The following is a 7,500-nucleotide window of genomic DNA, read 5'->3' on the forward strand; positions in this document are numbered from 1 at the left end:
TTCTTCCTCTTCTTCTTCTTCTTCTTCTTCTTCTTCTTCTTCTTCTTCATCCTCTTCTTCTTTTTCTTCTTTTTCTTCTTCTTCTTCTTCCTCTTCTTCCTCCTCTTCTTCTTCTTCTTCTTCTGCTTCTTCTTCTTCTTCTTCTTCTTCATCTTCCTCGTCTTATTCTTCTTCGTCTTATTCTTCTTCGTCTTCGTCTTCTTCTTCTTCGTCTTCTTTTTCTTCTTCTCTCTCTTCTTCTTTCCCTTCTTCTTCGTCTTCTTTTTCTTTGTATTTTTTTTCTTCTCTCTTTTCTTCTTTCTCTTCTTTTTCTTTTTCTTCTTCTTCTTGTTCTTCTTCATCTTCTTCTTCTTCTTTGTATTCTTTCCTTTTTGTCTTTCTCTTCTTCTTCTTCTTTCTCTTTTTCTTTTTCTTTTTCTTTTTCGTCCTCCCTCGTTTCGTCTCTTTACACTCCACCTTTTTCCTCCAGGTTCCAACTTCCTTCATTTCTTCACTCCTCTCCCTCCTCCTCTTACTATTTCTCTTCTTTCTCCTATTGTGGAGTGGACTAGGTACCTTTGACTCTTTTCATACTCCACTTCCTTTGCAATAACTCCACCCTGTTCCAGTTAGTTGCCCTTTCTCTCCTTTCTATCCGCGCATGAGGTTTTGAGTGCATATCTTCTGCAGTTGATATTCTAGAGACGTTTGCGAAAGCCTTAAGCGGGCCCTTCACGATCAATATTATTGCGCAATATTCCGTATTGTACAATATTATTAACGGTATAGCGATGGTATTGAAGAGGTACACGTGTTTGGGCCGTACATGTGATGTCTTCAGTATATTGTGTCATTCTTCAATACCACCTTACACCGTCAATAATATTGCACAATACGGAATATTGTGCAATATTCCGTATTGTACAATATTATTAACGGTATAGCGATGGTATTGAAGAGGTACACGTGTTTGGGCCGTACATGTGATGTCTTCAGTATATTGTGTCATTCTTCAATACCATCTTACACCGTCAATAATATTGCACAATTCGGAATATTGCGCAATATTATTGATAACGTAGGGCCCACTTTACGGGCCAAGTCGCCGAGATTTCTTTTGCGATCTGAGGATAATCTTCAGTTTTTATAAAAATATACTTATCACTTTGGACTCCACTATCCATCCCTAGACTTCTCCTGTACAGACTCTGTGACTCCTTTTCTGTCCGATTTTGTCTCCATTGATATTGGTAATAGAAATAATCCTTATGTCACCATATCTCCTTTTCCTTCACCTGTCTTTTCCAAAGGATTACAAAGGATTACAAAGGCGTAGCATGCCGACAGGAGACCTTTTGGTCCATATCTAGGTCGGATGCGAGAAAAAAATCATAATAATAATAATAAATAAATAAATAAAAACTATAATAATGTAAATATCAAATAAAATACATATATAAATGCATAGGTATAGTTAAATAATAAACAAACAGGTAAATAGTAAATGATAATAAATTAACATATAACTAATAATTAATAAATGAGAATCAAACGGACAAATGATAACAAAACAAAAACAAATAATATGAAATAAATGATAATCATTGCAGCATCTTGTTTCCTTTTATTTTCTTCTTCGCCAATTTCTCCTTCAGTCGTTTCTCCCCCTTCTTCCTTTTCGGCGCATTTGATTATTCTTCCTCTTTTTTCTACTCCTTATTCTATTTCAACTTACTCAATTCTTTCTTTGTGGTTCTACCCTTTCCTCTCAACTTTTTTTTTTCAATCTCCCTTTCTTCCAACTCTTCCAAATCCATTTTCTCTCCCTAATATTTTTCGCAACATTTTTTCCTTTTCCGCATTCTTCCCTCGCATTACTTTTCTTCCATCTCCGATCTTCGCATGATCGACGTCACCCTCGTTCTCCTACTCCTTTCCACTCCACCGCTTCTTCCTCCTCCTCTTCCTCCTCCTCTTCCTCCTCCTCTTTCATTCCCTGCCACTCCTTTTCCTCCACTTTTTCATCTTTTACTTTCCTCTTCCGCCTTCGTTCCTCTTCCAGGAGTTGCTGGAACTTGCTTCCAGAGTTGGAATCTTGGATATGATGCTAGTTTTCTTCCCTCCTAAACTTCCTTTCTATTTCTTCATTACCATCCCCTGGCCCTCCTCCTCCTCCTCCTCTTCCTCCTCCTCCAGTTTCTCTTCCCTTCCTCTTCTATATCTCTTTACACCTCCTTCCTCTCTTTCTCCTCCCAGTCCTCCTCCTCATCCCCTACTCCACCTCCTCGTCCCTATTTTCCAGGCAGCCTCCTCTTCCCCTTCCACCTATTCTCCCCTCTCATCCTCTCCTCTCCTCTCCTCTCCTCCACTCCTCTTCCCCTTCCACCTATTCCCCTCCTCTCATCCTCTCCTCTCCTCTCCTCTCCTCTCCTCTCCTCTGCATCCGAGAGGGTTAAATGAAACACGAATTTACACTACCTGGACTATAATGGTAGACAGAGAATAACTCCCTCTACCGAGTGGTCTGTACACTGCCAACTTCACGGACCGAAACCGACCATTACATTGGGTTAAAATGATCTCCATGTATGTACATAGTAGATTACCATTGGACAAAAGCAGAGTCCCTCTCCGTTCCTTTACTTCTTCCTCCTTCTTCTCTTCTTTTTTATCTTCCTCTTACGTCTTCTTTGTTTATGGTTTCTATTTCCCCCTCTCCTCTCCCTTCTGCTACTTTTCTTCCTCCTCCTCCTCCTCCTCCTCCTCCTCCTCCTCCTCTTCTTCCTGACGGATTCTTTGAATACGCGCCCCCTCTTTATTTTCTTCTCTTGTTCCTGTTTTCCTATTCCTTATCCTTTCCTTTCTCGTCATCGTCTTTTTCCTCTCCCTCTTCTTTTTTTCGTGACCTCACTTCTCATGTCAACCCTCTCCTCCTCTCCCCTTATCCTCTTTCTCTTCTTCCTCGTCCTCCTCATTCCCTCCTCCCACTCCCTTTCCTTCATTCTTGTTCTCTTCCCTCCATCTCCTCTTACGCCTCCTCCTCCTCCTCCTCCTCATTTTCTTTCCTTCCCTCCTCTCCCTTTCCCTCTACCTTTCCCATCTCCTCCTCCTACTTCTTTACTTCCTCTTCTTTCCCCTCTTCATCCCCTTCTCTATATCTTTATTCTTTTTCCTACTTTTCACTCATTCAACATTCCCCCTCTCTTCTCTCTCTTATTTTATCACGCCTTCTCCTCTTCCTCCTATTCCTCCATCTTCTCTTCCTTCTTCACCTCCTTCTTCATGTCTTTCCTCTCTCTTTTTCCGCCTCCTGCTCTCTAATTTTCCTCTTCTCTGAGTTCTCTTTTCCTCTCTTACTTGCTGTCTTCCAATGGCTCAATAATATTTCCTCTCCTCACCCTTCCTCCTCTTCTCTCTCTTTTCTCTTTCTTCTCTTTCCTCTCTTTTCCCTCCCCCTCTTCTTTCTATTTCTACTCTTCCCTATCTTCTCCCTCCTCCTCTCTTTCTCCTTCTCATCTTCTCCAACCTCCTTTTCCCAACTTCTTTACAGACTTCATTCCTCCTGTCTTCCCTCTTCTCCCTTTCCTCTTCTTTCTTCCCTCCTCCTTTTTCCTTCTCCTCCTCCCTCCTCCTTTTTCTTAACCGCATAATTCTCCTCCTCCTACCTCCAATACACTCCTCCTCGTCTTCTTATTCTTTTTTATCCCTCTGTTCTTATCTCCCCTATTCCCTTTCTCCTCCTCCACATTTTTCTTTTCTTCCTCTTCCTCTTGTTTTTCATCCTTTCCTCCTCTTCTTCATTTTCCCTTCTTTGTTCTCTTCCATATTATCTTTCCCTCTTCCTTCCGTTGTTCAGTTTATCTTTTGTTCTCCTCCTTCTCATTCTCTTTTTCCCTAATGTTCCTTAAATTTCTGTTTCTCTCTTTCCTCCTCTTTTTCATATTCTCCCCTTTTCCCCCTTTCTCCCTCTCCCTCTCCCTTTCCCCCCCTAATCTTTCCCACCTTCCCATCTCGTCCTCCTCGCCCGCCCGTCCGCTCGCCCGCCCGCCCGCCCGCCCGCGCGGTCGTAAATTCTGTGGAGTCAAGACCTGACTGGCAGAGAAAACCACGGCCTTGTATGGAGGCCAAACGGGGGTCGAAGGAGGAGGAAGAAGAAAGGAAGAAGAAGAAAGGGGGTGGGGGGAGGAGAGAAGGACAGGGAAGAAGAGGAAGAACAGGAGAAGGAGGAAGAAGACGAGGAGATAGAGATGGAGGAGAAGTTGAGGTGAAAAGAGAGGAGTGGGAAAAGAGGAGGAAGAGGTACAAGAGGAGGAAGAGAATGGATATCATAATTCGAGAGGAGGAGGAGGAGGAGGAGGAGGAGGAGGAGGAGGAGGAGGAGGAGGAGGAGGAAGGAGGAGGAGGAGGAGGAGGAAGAGGAGGGTGTTGAGGGGAAGGGCAATGGAAGGGCGCGACGGAGATGGAATACAGATCAGGTAGGAGGAGAATTTGGCCCAGAGGAAGATGTAGTGCCACACACCGAAACAAGAGGAAGGAAAGGGAGGAAGGTAGAGGCTATAGGAAGGAAAAAAGAATAAACGAAGAACGGGAGAAAGGAATGGGAATAAGAAAAGAAGGAGAAGAAAAGAAAAGAGAAAATGGGTGCAAGAGAAGAAGAAAAGATAAAAGGATGGGAGTTACTGGAAGAGGAAGAGAAGGGGAAGCATGAGGAAGAGGAGGAAGACGAAGAAGAAGAAGAAGAGGAGGAAGACGAAGAAGAAGAAGAAGAAGGAGGAGGAGGAGAAGAAGGAGAAGAAGAAGAAGAAAAAGAAGATGATGATGATAAAGATGATGGTGATGGTAATGGTGATGATGATGGTGATGGTGATGGTGGTGGTGGTGGTGATGATGATGATGATGATGATGATGATGATGATGATGATGATGATGATGATGATGATGATGATGATGATGATGATGATGATGATGATGTAGGAGGAGGAGGAGAAGGAGGAGACGTAAGAATAGGAAAAAGAGGAGGAGGAAGCGTAAGAGTTGGAAGAAGAGGAGGAGGGAGATGAGAAGGAAAAGGAGGAGGAGGACGAGGAGTAGGAAGGGATGAGGTAGAAGAAGAAGAAAAAGAAGAAGAAAAAGAAGAGGATGAAGACGAGGAGGAGGAGGAGGAGGAGGAGGAGGAGCAAAAACGGATAAGGAAGGAAAAGAACAAAAAGAAAAGGAGGTGATAAGGAAGGAGAAAAAAAGTGGAGGAAGAGGAGAAGGAGGAGGAGGAGGAGGAAGGAGAGGAGGAGGAGGAGGAGGAGGAGGAGGAGGACCAGCCTGCAATTTTAGTCGCCGTCAACCCCTGGGTGTAGCAAACAGCCTTGACCAGGACACACACACACACACACACACACACACACACACACACACACACACACACACACACACACACACACACACACACACACACACACACACACACACACACACACACACACATATATATATATATACAGGTAAACGTCGACTTACGATGGCCGCGACTTACGATTGTTCGACTTTACGATGACGACGACGACGACGACGATATGATAATTTAACCCCTTCCATACGGTGCCGCACACGTAGGCGTCATGAGGAGCAAGTGGATTCGCGACGGTGCCATATCGGCGTCTTGATTATATTTATTGTAGTCACCCCTGTGTTTTTACATTCTCTCAAATGTGCCCTAAATCCCATTCTCTGTGGTTTTCAAAATTCGCGGGTGAAAGAGAGAACGATCGATATAAGCGGTGACTATATTTTATGATGCGAGTATTATTACGTCACGTCGTACGGCTGGCATTGGCTGCTGCCCGCGATATTTAAGTTCCGTACTGAAAATACATATTATAGTGTTTGAATATGGTAAAAAGGATAGAAATAATTAAATAAACTACTGTACATGTTTAATAGGCTATATTCAGTATCTCTGGTGGTTAATATACAGGTAGGCTAGGTACAGTGACCACGGAACAGAGTGGGGATCGACTTACGATGAGATCGTCTTACGATGGCTCTATCGAAACCTAATGCCATCGTAAGTCGACGTTTACCTGTATATATATATATATATATATACACATATATATGTATGTATGTATGTAAGTATATATATATACATATATACATATATATGTATGTATATGAATATGTATATTCATATGTATATATAATATATATATATATATATATACATATGTATATACAATATAGATACATATATATATATATATATATATATACATATACGACATTTAGAGAAGTCTACAAAGACAATGGCGTTGTTGAGCTTGTATTGAAGCTATAGTTTATCACTTGTGAAGAGTTTCTGGACCGGTTCCGGGTTGCAGAGGTGTCCAAAAAATGTTTTGAAAAATTTATCAACTTTTATTTCTCCAAGACGTCTTTCGATCTGACTAGGTCATCCTCAGAGAGGGAATTACAAAAGTTTGGGGGTACAGTGGGTTAATATACTATCCATACACTAGGAGAGGCCGGACTGGTGGATGTGATCCGGAACCCTGCGTACCTGAAGTAGAAATTTTATCTGTGGATCACAGAAAAGGTTGTTATTGTTTGTGTTATGTACGTCTGTTGCTTTAGATTGTGGTGGTGAGCATGAGTTGTATGTTGACATGGAAGGTTTCTCGATGCAAATGTTCACATATTCGGCCATCTTGAGTTGAAAGGGGTCGTGAGGTTTGTAAATGATTCTGGTGATCTCGTTTAGTGTAGGTCTGTCCGGTGATGGTGGTGTGGTTGCTGTTTTCCTTGTGTCTTTTGGTGGAGAGGGCCATGGAAGTCATGCCGATGTACTAGGAGATGAGGTGTTGACAATCACCGACGGGGTAAACGGACGTGCACACAACATTGACTCCCTGTAGTGGAAGGGTAGCAGGCAGACAGTTATTCTTCATTACTAGAGTGTGTCCTGGAGCGTTTGTCCAGGTATGCAGTGTTCCTGATCACAGCCACCAGAGTCCGACCTCTCCCAGTGTACGGCCAATAATATATTAACCCCAAAAAAAAAAAAAAAAATAATAATAATGATAATAATAATAATAATAATAACTTTTGTAACTCCCTCTCTGAGGATGAACGAGTCAGGTTGAAAGACATCTTGAAGAGGTAAAAGGAGATGTCTTTTGGAAACCTTCCCAGTAACCTAGAAGCAATCCAGAAGCTCGTCAAAAGAGATAATCTAAAGCTTTGTTGCTGTAGACTTCTTGAAATCTTGTATTCAACATGACCTCTAAAAAAATACAACCCTCCACCCCCCCACATATACATATATACACATATGTACTATATATGGTGCGCCGACAAATGTTCACAAGAGAAATATTCACGACAAATGCTCACATCCCTTGATGGAAAAAGCGACAAATGCTCACAAATTTTTGCGATCTAGGCGTCAGGAAGCAACTTTGGTATGCGATTTACACTTCGTATTGCATATGGAAGTATGTCATGTTTATATTATTTAAACTTTGTCTTCAT

Source organism: Oratosquilla oratoria, chromosome 2, assembly GCF_046742065.1.
Source record: "Oratosquilla oratoria isolate Oo_2021 chromosome 2, ASM4674206v1, whole genome shotgun sequence".
Classification (NCBI taxonomy): domain Eukaryota; kingdom Metazoa; phylum Arthropoda; class Malacostraca; order Stomatopoda; family Squillidae; genus Oratosquilla; species Oratosquilla oratoria.